This window comes from Mauremys reevesii, linkage group 11 (assembly GCF_016161935.1).
Source record: "Mauremys reevesii isolate NIE-2019 linkage group 11, ASM1616193v1, whole genome shotgun sequence".
In the NCBI taxonomy this organism is placed as follows: domain Eukaryota; kingdom Metazoa; phylum Chordata; order Testudines; family Geoemydidae; genus Mauremys; species Mauremys reevesii.
This window is the reverse complement of record NC_052633.1, coordinates 42,905,412-42,919,190: the sequence shown is the minus strand read 5'-3', so window position 1 is coordinate 42,919,190 and position 13,779 is coordinate 42,905,412. Positions and strand designations below refer to the sequence as shown.

At 41.4% G+C, this 13,779-nt stretch overlaps 1 protein-coding gene across 3 annotated transcripts in view; it reads left to right on the top strand.

Moving 5' to 3' along the window:
• Positions 1 to 13,779, top strand: part of CSRNP3 (cysteine and serine rich nuclear protein 3) — a 146,179-nt gene that overhangs the window by 1,683 nt on the left and 130,717 nt on the right. The window lies entirely within an intron of this gene.

Genomic DNA, 13,779 nt, shown 5'->3' with positions numbered 1-13,779 from the left:
AGACCATGCTAAATTTCTTTTACAAGGTTTAAGGCCAGGGAAAAAAAACAGGCAAGAAAGTAAATGGACAAAACAGGATTTTATTACACAGCTTAATGTATGATGGGTTAACTAATAGCTGATCACATGACAAGGTGCAATATTAATTTCCCATGCAGATTTCAGGTAAATGAGTTATGAAACCTTGTATTGAGCTAAAATAATAAAGATGGAGTAAAGTGCTGTTAATCTGATTACAGTATTACGCTAAAAGTCGATTGATCATGTTAGTGGAATGGTTGTAGGGAAAATACAACCTCAAATACATATTATTCACAGATTTACAAGGACAGATCAGCTGTTATAATTAAAAATTCATTATGTTCTGATAATTAAATCTAAGTATCACTTCTTACTCTAGCCACCGTTCCATAGAATCTTTACCTAAAATGTATTTCAGGTGAGACTGAGACAAAGTGATAGGGAAAAGATTTTATGTCCTTTATACAATTCAGATTTTTTCAAGCAGTGAATCTGAGGAAGTAATTTGACAGACTACTTGAACACAAATCAAATTCGGAATAACTTACCTGAAATCAGTGCAATTATGCAGGGATGAATTTTAGCTAGGATTTTAAACTATAACACTCAAAGTTTATGGTGTGCAATAAGTCAAGAAAAGTAAACTGAGGTACATTTTCTTCCTCAAGAGACAAGAGGTTGCAGACTGGCACTCTGGTGATTGTTGCTAAGTACACTCTGTATTTTCTAGTGCAACTGATGTCTTTTAAAAATCTGACACAATGGCTGAATTTCTACATAATTGGCAAAGCCAAACTGCACAGGATTTAAAACAAAAAAGCAGTCAGATTATAGCCTCTGGTGGGTATTTTCAAAGCACAAAGAGAAGTTAGGTGCCCAACTACTATTGACTTTCAATGAGAGTTGGGTGGCCAACTGCCCTTTGTACCTTTATAAGTGAGGAAAATGTTCAAATCAAGGTTAGTGTTAAGAACATTTTAGTGAAATGGCTATGCAGTTTATGCTGAAAAAAGATATTTCTTAGCATTAAGAATTATTTTCTGTTAATCGGCTTTCTTTCCCTTGCACATAACCTTATCCGCACTAAGATTTTTCTTAAAAATTCCATCATTGCACTATGATCAGCACAGCTCCATCAGTGATAAGAATGGTGGGACCACTAACTTAGAGGCACCGGTTTCTGCACTACAGTATTGTGTAACTTTGCTTTGAGGTTTTTAAGAAAAACCTCAGCATAGACGCAGTCATAAGGGTTTTTTAAAAAGTTGAGGAATAGTAAAAGGATTGTGAACTGAAAGACCTCACTCCTAGCTCTAATGAAAGTACTGCATAATCAAGAAAGTAAAAAAGTATCAGTACCCAGTAGTTAGAGCAGACTGAAACAGGAGGGAGAGCTCTCATTGCACCAACAAAGGAGGAGGGGGAGCTGTGAGGGAGCACTGCTTACTTCAGCCAGGGAAAGGAGTAGGAACACTTCTGCTTTTAGCAGAGGAGCCTGCCACTTCCCAGCACTTTAAACCCTTGCACACCAGTCACTTGCACACCAGCAATCTGAAGAGGTTTTACAGGCCTTGTTTAGCCTCCTATTAAATTAATGTTTAGCAAGGTAACCCCTGCAGCACAATGTAAATCTAGTAGTCCTTAATATAGGAAGGGCTTAAAATGAAAACTGCAATAATTACACCTAAGAAACTTAATGTAAAGATAATCAAAAACTCCCCTCACTCTGCCTCAGATGGACTTCACCATCTTGCTGGATTATTAATCATATTTATCAGGGTAGTGGCTAGCAGTCAGTCAAGAACGGGACCCCATTTTTGTTGTTATAGAATAAGAGTCAGTCTCTACCCCCAAAAGCTTACAGTCTAAATAGGCAAGACTGGCAGAGAGTAGGGGAAAGAGATGGTACATACAAGTAGAGCGTACAGTGCCAGGGCTACAAACAATGTGTTCATTAGGATGAGGAGGGCATCCAATTTTCCATCTGTGTACACCTGAGTCTTTGCTTCCCTAAGTGACATAAAAGGAATTGCTCCACCTAGTTTTTGAAACAGGATTATCATGCTCCATGTCCTCCGGTGGGAAGAGGTGTTTCCCTAGGTGACCAGTGGAGTAATGACATCAAGAACACTTCAAACATTCACGTAGCAAATCTGGCATTCTGAGAATGGCAGTGTTGTATAGCCAGTGCTAAATAATGTAATGTTTAAGGAACTTTATTGATGTGATTTTAATAACTCCTCTGCAGCCGTTTCAGCCCAGGAGTGTGTCAGCGGTAAAGTGGGAGCAAGAAGGAACAAGTTGGTTCAGCAGCAGATCACTGCAATATCTGACTCCCAGATTACTTTATTTAAATGGTATTGTCAAAGCGACAACAACAACAACAAAAAAGACTAGAGTAATCGTGGTCATTAAAATAAGCAGCATTATTAAACTGACTGTAAAATAGGTAATTTTACATTTGGGACTGACCATTCTGTATACAGATTCTGAACTATGAACTCTGTTATAACACATTCTGCCTCATGGTTTGTGTTTGAAACCTCTGACTACTTGAGGAGCATACCCCACTCCTTCATGTGTGTTAGATTTCAGCTGTCTGTTATTCCAGTTAGGGAGCAAGATAAAGAATAGAGTATGAAAAATTAAAGCACTTGCACAGATTCTTTCTATTTCCAGCATATGACTGTTTGAACATGAATTATTTAAATATGTCTGTGGCTGTTACACTTGAACAGTTGAGTTTAAAATGTTTATTTACTCCATATTATGAAATGATTGGAATATCCAACAATATTGCTTTAAACACGTTTTTGTGGAATGTTAGTTGAAATGAGAGAAATCTAAATTCCGATTTGCGTTAGATGCATTCAAATAGTCTGGGAAATTTCAAACTTCCTAAATTTGAACCCAGAACTTTAACACAGTCTGATTTCTTCCCTTCCTATAGGATCCTAATCATACTTCAAAACAATGTTTTTTTACATGCAGCTATGGTATAATGAGCTAATCATTATTTGTTTTGTGTTGAGCAATATCAAGTCTTGTTAATGACAGATTTTTGTTTGCTATTTACTTTCCCTATTTTGTGTTCAGACACTGGCAGTATGGAAAAAGCAAACCACTATATTGTATTTAGTTATATGGTACAGAATGCTGTTACTGTGAATTTCAGTAATTTCAAAACTAAAACTCTTAAAAAATACAGAATAGAATATAGCCTAATTTAGCACTTTGACATTCGTTGACATGAAATAGAAATAGCTCTGGTTTCAGAGTAGCAGCCATGTTAGTCTGTATCTGCAAAAAGAACAGGAGTACTTGTGGCACCTTAGAGACTAACACATTTATTTGAGCATAAACTTTCGTGGGCTACTGCCCACTTCATCGGATGCATGCAGTGGAAAATACTGTAGGAAGATATATGCATATACACAGAGAACATGAAACAATGGGTGTTACCATACACACTCTAACGAGAGTAATCAGTTAAGATGAGCTGTTACCAGCAGGAGAGAGAGAAACTTTTTGTAGTGGTAATGAAAATAGTCCATTTGCAGCAGTTGACAAGCAGTTGTGAGGAACAGTGGGGTTGGGGTTGGGGGAATAAACATGGGGAAATAGTTTTGTGTAATGACCCATCCACTCCCAGTCTTTATTCAAGCCTAATTTAATGGTGTCCATTTTGCAAATTAATTCCAATTCAGCAGTCTCTCGGAGTCTGTTTTTGAAGTTTTTTTGTTGTAATATTGCGACTTTTAGGTCTCTAATCGAGTGACCAGGGAGATTGAAGTGTTCTCCGACTGGTTTTTGAATGTTATTATTCTTGATGTCTGATTTGTGTCCGTTTTATTCTTTTACGTAGAGACTGTCCGGTTTGGCCAATGATTTGATTACCACTACAAAAAGTTTTTTCTCTCCTGCTGGTAATAGTTCACCTTAACTGATCACTCTCCTTAGAGTGTGTATGGTAACACCCATTGTTTCATGTTCTCTGTGTATATGTATATCTTCCTACTGTATTTTCCACTGCATGCATCCGATGAAGTGAGCTGTAGTCCATGAAAGCTTATGCTCAAATAAATGTGCTAGTCCCTAAGGTGCCACAAGTACTCCTGTTCTTTTTGAGAAATAGCTCTGTTCTTTAAATACCAATATAGGTTACGTAGTAACCAGAGAATTGTTATAAAGCTGTTGGATTGTTCTGTTTCCACAGTGATTGGTGGCCTGAGTTGAACTGGGTTGTGTTTTTGTTTTCTTCTTTTTTAAACAGCTAAATATAAACAGGGCTGGGAAATCATTTAAAGATAGTTGGTTAGTTGCTGATTTGGGAGAACAGTTAAAGGAGAAAAAAATGCATCTGTTTGGCTGTGGTGATAAAATCTGCTTAGTATTTATAGAGCTAAGAAAAAGATTTCTTTCTTGATTAAATGATTATTCCAATAGATGTTACACTAGTTGCTGAGAGATAAACTCAAATAATTATCTGGCCTTTTTCTTATCTGTATAAACTTTTATTTATTTATATCATTTTTAAGTTATTCTGCTGCCTTCTAGCTTGCCCTAAAAAAAGGCACTCATAAGTGTGCCCACTGCTTCCCATGAGTGTCAAAGTGACAACACCACACAAGTAAAACGATAAAGGTACACCGTGAAAAGTCACCGACTCAAGTGTTGCCCACCCAGCTGTTATAGTCTCTTGTTGTAAATAAATATTTCTTGACTCTTTGAGGCAAGTTGTCCTTACATTTGCAGTCTTTGCAAAACAGGGAAAAGGTGCCGAATGTGATCTCTAAGCACTATAATCCTATTCCCCTCTGGCTTTGAGAAATTAAATTCTCATTACAGTGCTTACATGGTTAAAAATTCTTCTGGAAACTACCTGATTCACAACACAGTTAATTGGTTATAAGGTGTGCAGAGGATTTACATGATTGATGCACAACTCTGGTAAAGAATGTGGTCTAGGTCAAATATGGAGGAGAGTGGGCATGTCTGATAATCAGGGCACTGAGAAGCCTTACAATGTCAATCTCAAAGGAGAGAGATGCAGGTCTCCACCCAGAAGTAGTGATGGGTTAAGTCAGAGGTGGACAAACTTTTTGGGCCAAGGGCCATAATTGGGTGGGGAAATTATATGCAGGGCTGGGGCAGGGAGTTGGGGTGTGGGAGGGTGTGTGTGGGGGATGCGGTGTGCAGGAAGGGGCTCAGGGCAAGGGATTGGGGCAGAGGAGGGGTGCGGGGAGTATGAGGGGACTCAGGGCAGGGGGGTGGGGTGCACAGGGGTGCAGGGAGCAGCAATGAGCTCAGGGCAGGGGGTTGGGGTGCAGGAGGGGTGTGAGGTGCAGGCAGGGGGCTGAGGGCAGGGAGTTGGGGGGGTGGGGTGCAGAAGGGGTTCAGGCTCTGGCCTGGCGCCGCTTACCTAAAGCGGCTCCAGGGTGGCAGCGGCACACACCAGGGCCAGGGCAGACTCCCTGTATGCTTGCCCTGTTCCCGGGCCTGCGCCGCTACAGGAAGCGCTGCGGCCACTGAGGGAGGCGGAGGGCTCCGCATGCGCTGTCCTTGCCGCGCCTCCAGGTACCTCCCCCGAAGCTCCCATTGGCTGCAGTTCCCCGTTCCCAGCCAATGGGAGCTGCGGGGGGTGGTGCCTGGAGGCAAGGGCAGTGCACAGAGCCCTCTGCCCCCCCGCCCGGGGGCCACGGGGACGTGGTGCCATCCGCTTTTGAGACTGGCACGGGGCCCGCGGCATCACAGGGGGCAATCCCGCGGGCCGTATCCAAAGCCCTGAGGGGCCAGATCCAGCCCGCGGGCCGTAGTTTGCCCACCCTTGGCTTAAGTGGTTTGGCTTTCTTTAAAATTTGACCGCAACTATATATTACTTGATTGTTTTCATTTAAATTATTTTAATAGATATTTGAAATGATGACAGCCTTAGTTTTTAAATAGATTTAATATTAAAAATTAGAGTATTTAGTGAAAGTCTGATTTTTAAATAAAAATATATATATTTTAAATCCATCCTATTCTGCTGTGTTTATGACCTGCACCCTGTGGAAGGCACTTCAGGATTGGGCCTTGGCATTTCAGATGTAGGATTAGGGCCCTTAGGTCTAATATTCTCAACTGCATTTCTATGTAGTGCCTTTCATGCAGCAATCTCAAGACATTTTACATTATTATACACATTTGAGAAGAGGATAAATCAAGCACTTCTCACTATACAGCCCTATAATGCAGGGGTCCCCAACTCTTATTTTTCATTCTATTTTTACATGGCAAATGATTTTTCAGATACCCTAAAATTAATATCAAACTGTATTTTTTTCTGAATGAGAAATGTTAGTAGAGTAGCACAAAGGAGAGATGACTGATCTATGACTCTTGATGTACTGTTTTAAACTGTGTTTTTTGTTTTTTTTTAGTAGTTTATTTCATTGTCCTGTGTATAGAGGCATTGAGCAAGATGGATCATTAGCACAGTAAACATTCTGTGCCAGATGCATCTGCATCCACAAAACAGCGTTAATAAAAGGTCTAGCAAAGAAAAACAATATATTTTATATGCACAATTCTGTTTTTATATATTATATACACACAAATTGTTACCGCCTTCCAATCTATAGAGACAGTACATGTCTGAATGCCTTAAACTCACTAAACATTTGTAGTTTGGGACTTAGATTTGAGGAAATGCTTTATTTTCAAGTTGAAGTCACCCAAGCATTACTGATAAGCAAACCTGAGCCAGTGAGTAATTTCCCAGCAGATGTTTTCCGTTATTCTATTGCTTTGTCATGACTGATTTTCTTTTTTACAGTTTCCCTGGCAACCAGGATTTTTGAGCCACAAAGAATAATATTGCATAAGGCTTACAAATTTTCTTTGTAACAGGAAAAAGTTGAACCATGAAAGGAACTGATCAGGCACTTCTGTGTGTTTTTAATTAATAATCAGTGTTCTGATTGTAAGATCACTGTGTAAATATGAATTTCTGTTTATGATAGAAAGCCGGCTACCTCTTCTAATTCTGCAGACAATACAAAAGGATAATGGAAAATATGTGAAGGCTTATTGCAGTTGTAGCACTGGAAATATGTTATTACTGTTAGCTTTCTAGTAAAGTACAGACTTGGAAAATACATGGCCACATGTAAATATGCGGTGATATATATAATAGAAAATTGTGTGAGTTAAATTCACTCAGGATTTATGCTGATGCCTACCAGCATAAACTGTGGCATAGGACCCTTAGTAGCAGGCCCATATGATTACATTTGTTTGAATTTTTAAAATGCATTTATTAATTTTATTTAACATTTTATAGTGCCTTTTTATGCTTTGAGATCATTGCATATTTATATACAGTAACTCCTCACTTAAAGTCGTCCCGCTTAACGTTGTTTTGTTGTTACGTTGCAGATCAATTAGGGAGCATACCCATTTAAAGTTGTGCAATGCTCCACTCTTACTTTGTTTGGCTGCCTGCTTTCTCCACAGCTGGCAGCCTCCCTACGGCCCCCTCCCCCCAGCGCCTCCTGCCCGCCAACAGACTCTGCGGATCAGCGCTTTCCCTCTCCTCCTCCCGTCTCCTGCCCAGGGCAATCAGCTGGCTTGCGGCGTTTTGGAGGCAGAAGGGAGGGAGGGGGAGCCTGTGCGCCGAGTCCTCGCTCCTCCCCCCTCCCTCCTGCCTCCAAAATGCTGCAAGCCAGCTGTTGGCCCCTGGCAGGAGGCAGGGGAGGCAGGAGGCAGGGGAGAGGTGCGCCGAGTCCTCGCCCCTTCCTCCTGCCCGGGGCAATCAGCTGGCTTGGCGCATTTGGGAGGAAGAGGAAGCCTGCGTGCCGAGTCCTCGCTCCTTTCCCCCCCTCCCGTTTCCAAAACGCCGCAAGCCAGCTGATTGCCCTGGGCAGGAGGGAGGCGGGAGGAGCGAGGACAGGTTAGGTCAGAAATTGTCAAGGTAGACATGGCACTGATGACCGGGGACTGGGCAGAAAGTCATCTCATATGGTCAGCAGGGGAGGAGGTGGTAGATAAGATGAAAGGGATGGAGAGGACCCAGACAGACAAGGGAATCTACACTGATGCAGAACAGGCTGTAGTAGGGACTCAGACCCTGGAGGAGAGATGCTGGGGGATCCAGTGGACCAGGTAGAAGAGCTGCAGGAGAAGTTGACAACTGCTGAGGAGGCCCTGCATGTACCCAAGGGAAACTTAGAGAGTTCCAGAGAGAGGAACCAGGCCCGGTATGCTATTGAGGAGAAGGAAAATGCGTGTTTCCTGATGGAAGGTGTGCAACAAGAGAGGGATAACCTGCAGGCGCAGCCTAGGCATGTGCAGGGCAGGAGACATCCCTATCCCTGAGAGTTGCAGTCTTAAGGGGGAGGGTGTGCGATGGGGCGTCTGCCCCACACTGGCCCATAGGAGGTAACAGAGCCTTAGGAAGGCTGTGCAGGAGGCAGCCAATTAGAGAGCAGCTGCAAGGAGCAGCCAATCAGGGATGGTCTGGCCCATATAAGAAGAGCTGCAGGGCAGAGCAGCTTCAGTAGCTGCCTGGAGCTTGAGGAGGGAAGCTCATGCTCCTAGCAAGAGGAAGGAGAACCAGCATCCTGGACAAAGCAGTGCTGCCAGCAGGGTCCGGGAAAGCCAGAGAGAGCTCCTGGCTAGCTGCTAATATTGGCCGTCTGAAGCCGTGAGTTAAGGGCAAAGAAGGTGCTGGGGGACCGCGGGGAGGTGGGCCAGGGAAATGAACCGAGTAGTCGGAGGGGATGCAGCAAGTGGTGACCATCTACAGGGTCCATGGGCCAGGACCTGGAGTAGTGGGTGGGCCTGGGTTCCCCCTTCCCCCTTCCCTCTCACCACTGAGGAAGTGGCCATATAATTAGTTTTGGTTGCTACTGAAGGAAGTGGCTGGACCGCAGACTTTAGTTCCCCTGGAAGGGGAGAGAACAGACCATGACACAGCCAGAGGGCTGTGTCCTGAACAGGACGCCGTGGTCCTTGGAGCGACATGCATTCGGGAGCAGAGGTGACGGTGGGCAGGACAGCACCAGAAGAGGTTGAAGAGCTAATTCCCAAAAGAGCCAGTAGGAGGCGCCACAGTGGGGAGTCACACCCCTGTCACACCTTTACTCAGAGAGGGGTGTTAGTGGACCAGAAAATCTGGTAATTAAACACAAGACCTGACTCTGCAATCTCTGCTTGTGCATATAGTGCTATTACAATCAACAGGTCTGTCTGCATGAGTAATAACTAGTAAGAATTTTCATATTAGGGCCACAGAAATCTTGCTTTCAGAAATGAGTGATATAAAAAAGGAACAAACATTTTGTAAAATAAAATGTATAGGAGAATCTGATTTGTGCCAGCATATCTGCAGTTTTCCTCAGGGATCCTCAGGTACTGCAGTGCTTTCACAAGTATATTTTCTGCTGGTTTCCAGTTGACCACATTATTTGCTGTATTGCTAATGCAATAAATTCAAAAGTATAATACCTCAAACCATGAGACTGGGAGTTGATAAGCCTGGGCTGTATTCCTGGCTTTACTCACTGACTCACTTTGTAATCTACATTGAGCAAATCTCTTAACCGCTCAGTTTATCCTTCTGAAAAATACATATAGTAATAGGTGATTATATCTCTCACAGGGCTATTGTTAATTTTAATTAAATAAAAAGTCCTAGTACAGTAGGACTAACCTGGTACCCCCTTTTGATAGCGCTCTCTTCATGGCACCAGTATGTGTCTCCTTGAATATTAGGATTAAATAGGCATTTATATATGGCAGATAAAAACTGGTTCACACAGAGTTGCCTTGGCACTTCGCTGGCTGTTTTTCTAGTCTCCTCATTCCTTTCAGTGATATTTTCTGAATTAGTTGTCTGTGATTCTTAACCAGGTATTTAGTAAGACCTAATTATTAAAATAAAAACACTTGAATAAAATTGTTTGAAAATTCAATTTAAAATGTTTTCAGCCCCACTTCTAAGTACATTGATTCCATTGCTGTAATCCAAAAATATAATCAGATGCTTGCTTTGCCTGCTCTCTGAAAGTTCAGTCTTACAATATTGGGGCCTGATCATTCTTCCTCTGAAATCTCTTATGAGAAAGTTGTATTGTATTTATTAGAGATGAAACAACAGGGTTCTGTACAAAATATTCTAAAAATCCATAGAATTTAATGGAGACCAAGATCAGTTCTAAATGATTTTTCAACCACCCTCTACAATTCTGCAGATAATTCAACAGTATTTTCTTTTAAATTTTGTAGGAGGTTTCCATAAAGAGTCACTGAGGTTCTGTTGTTACTCTGTGGGAGTGTGAGCAGGCTTTTAAGGACATAACTATTATTATTATTTATTTGATTTACTCTAGCATCTAGAAACCCTAGTCTTCGGAGAGTTTGTACTAGATGCTGTACAAACACAGACCAAGAAAATGGTCCTTGCCCCAAAGAGCGTACAGTCTAAATATAAGACAAGACACAAGAGATGGATACGGACAGACCTTTTGGGGGAGTACAAGAAACAATGAGACAATATTGGTGTGCCGGATAGGCAGTGACCCCCATACACCATTGGCCTAACCAAGGGGAGTTTTAAGGATGAATTTGAAGGAGGATAGTGAGGTAGCTTTGCAGATTTTTATGTGGAGCACCTCTCAAGCATGTGGGGTAGCGTGAAAGCATGAAGATACTTTTGTGTGAAAGTGTAACAGGTGGGTGATGGAGGCAGGCAACATGGGCCGATCTTAGGCCTGAGCCAATCTCTTAATAGTGAATGAGAGATGATAGGTAGAGTGGGGATCGGTCGGAAAGGGCTTACAGTGAAGACAAGTAGCTTATGTTTGATGCAATATAGAAGAGAGAGGGAAGCAAAGGGGGCACTGTGGTCAAAGTGACAGGCTAGGACAATGATCGTTGCAGCAGCATTCTGAATGGGTAAGGACAGGGCAAGATTGGATTTGCCAAGCCAGGGAAAGGTATGTTGTAGTAATTGAGACATTACATGAGGTAATGAGAGCATGGACTAGAGCAGTGCTTCTCAAAGTGGTGGTCCGCGAACCAGCCCTCATAAGAGCATCAAATAGGATAATAATATGGCACTGTCCCTGGCACATTGGAAAAAAAATTGCTAGTCCCTCACATCAGATAGCTAGACTAGAGTTTCATCTGTGTGGATGGATAAGGCTATATATTACAGATATTATATGGAGAGAATCAGCAAGATTTAAATATATAGCATAGGTGTGAGGATCCAGAGAGAGGTGCAAGTGGAAGTTGACATCCAGGTTACTGGCATGAGTGACAGTCAGCATGATGTTATCCACAGTGGTTGAGAGAAGATTAAGAGCTGTGTTGTGCTTGAACTGTTGTGGCTAGATACTCACAAAGAGAGATCTGAGAGACATACTAAAATTTTAGTTTGGATAGGATACAGTCTGGAGTAAAGAGATGCATCTGTGAGTCATTTGTATAGAGATGGTAGTCAAATTTGAGTTAATGGATTAGATTACCCAGAGATGGGGTACAGAGGGAGGGGACTGAGGACAGAGCCCTGAGAAACCCCTTGCTCTCCTAGAAAGTTGCTTGTGGGGGTGAGTGGGAGTAGGTACTTAAAGATTTATTATATTATAACACTGAAGAACAGAATATATTATATGCTGATGAAAGTATGTGATGCATGCCTTTATTTTACTCATCTTCTATAGACCTGAATAGAAATCCCATAGAATTTAATAGAGAATTATAAATCTGCTATAGAGTTATATATGACTTAAAAAAACACTATAGAAATAATCTCATTTTCTATTAAATTCTGTCGGTTTTTTTGAGTTCTGTAGAAATTCATTCAATTTCTATAGATCCTTATTGCTTTCATCCTTCTTAAATGCTGTAGGACTTTTCCATACGTGTCTGTCTCACGGTGTTGACCATGCAATTTACCTTGCTGTGCATCCAAAAGTGATGCAAAGCACTTGTTTTATCCTTTGTAATTTTAAATCAGACAAATCCACATAATTTGTAGCCTCTCCATTACTTATAAAAGAAAACAGCCTTTGGCTCTGGGCGGCTATATACAATAGTTCAGCTATGGTTACCATGGAAACCAAATAAGTGACCTACTTTTACAAAACAGAATGATAAAGTTTCAGTGTGTCCTTTTTATATATATTAATTTTGACTATAATTAGGGTTTCTACCTTGAGAGATTGCAGAGGAGAGGACACTAATGTGCATGATAACGGATGCAACAGAGAGATTTCCATTGAGAAGAAAGTGGTACAGGAAAGAAGGGAAAAAATGCCTTTTGTTTTTTATTTTCCTAAGTTCTGAGTCTCATTTACCAAGTTTTCCACATCTCCTTTAATTACATTGTACAACACAAGTAGGATTTAAGAAATTAAAGCTTATGACTAAATATGTCATTTTATGTGATTGCTCCTCTTGCATTCTATGATGGCACTGTGCTTTATGAGCTCATCTGAGCCTGATCCTGACTGAATGGCAGCATCTCCCAGTGACTTCCACGGGACTTGCAAGGAGCTTGCTTTTGGAATAAGATCCTTTGTCATCATTTTCTTCTTTCCTTTTCCCAGACTCAAATTGCAAAAGCAATTCAGGGCTTTCATGCAGTAGTTTGGTGATTTTTATAACCGTTCCACGAAGATAGTTGACAGAAATTTCACCAAAAAAAAGCACATTTTGTTGTCAACATAAAAAGACATGTTTCTGTCTAGAAAGATATTTTTATTTATGCAAGTAAAAATATTCTCCAGACATTTGGATTATATTTTTAAATCTGCAGAAAAACTTCTTTGCACAAAAAACTTTAACATCACATTAGAGAGAAGACCTAGACAATCTGGATGATATACAAGTTTATTGCCTAAATTCTGAAGTGAATTGCTTCCTGTCACAAGGACCACTTGGTCAGCTATGGTCTTCCTTAAGAAAGTGTGTAAAAACTGTGGCATCTTAAAATATATGAAAGTGCAGCTAGTGAAAAGTCTAATTTTTTTCTGTAGTGTTTTATGGATGCAAATCTTGGGAAGTTAATGCTGCTGGCAAAAAGAAAATGGGTGCTTTTGAAATGTGCTGGCAAAGCCTCTTGCATATCTGCTGGATGGGGGGAAAAAAAGATAAATTCCTATGTTAAAAATATTATTGGAGAGTAGCAGGCACTGTCGTCAGAAATCAACAGATGAAAACTTATGTACTTTGGTCGCATTATGTGTAGAGATGGAAATAACCTTGAGATGGAGGTTTATTGTAGTACAGGACAACTAGTGAGGAGATGGACAGATGATCTGCGACAGATCACTGGAGCACAGATGCTGAGTGCTCAAAGTTAGCGTTGCATTGTGACGACTTCCAAAAATTCTGATGTGATGTCACCGATATTCAGACATGAATAAATAGATTTACTTGAATACTTAACAAGGTGGTCTCTCACTTCAGGGGCCTGCAGCTAAGCCAGCCCTGGTCAATAATTAGACTCAGCTGGGAAGGTGTTCCCTATAAAAAGCTGCAGGAAAGTGATGGACTGCAGAAAGAAGCTCAGGAAAGGATAGTCTCCTGCAATAGTCTGTGAGGAAGGGAGATTCTAGGTGGGAAACTCTTCAAGTTTTGTCTCTAGCTGGAAGCATTGTTTTCTTTTTGTGAGTTTGTTGGTTGTTTGGACGATAGTGTTTCCCTCTGGGCTCCATTTAAAGACTGATTTGGGCATGGGCCTTCCCCTAGCTTGTGAGGAAGAATCAC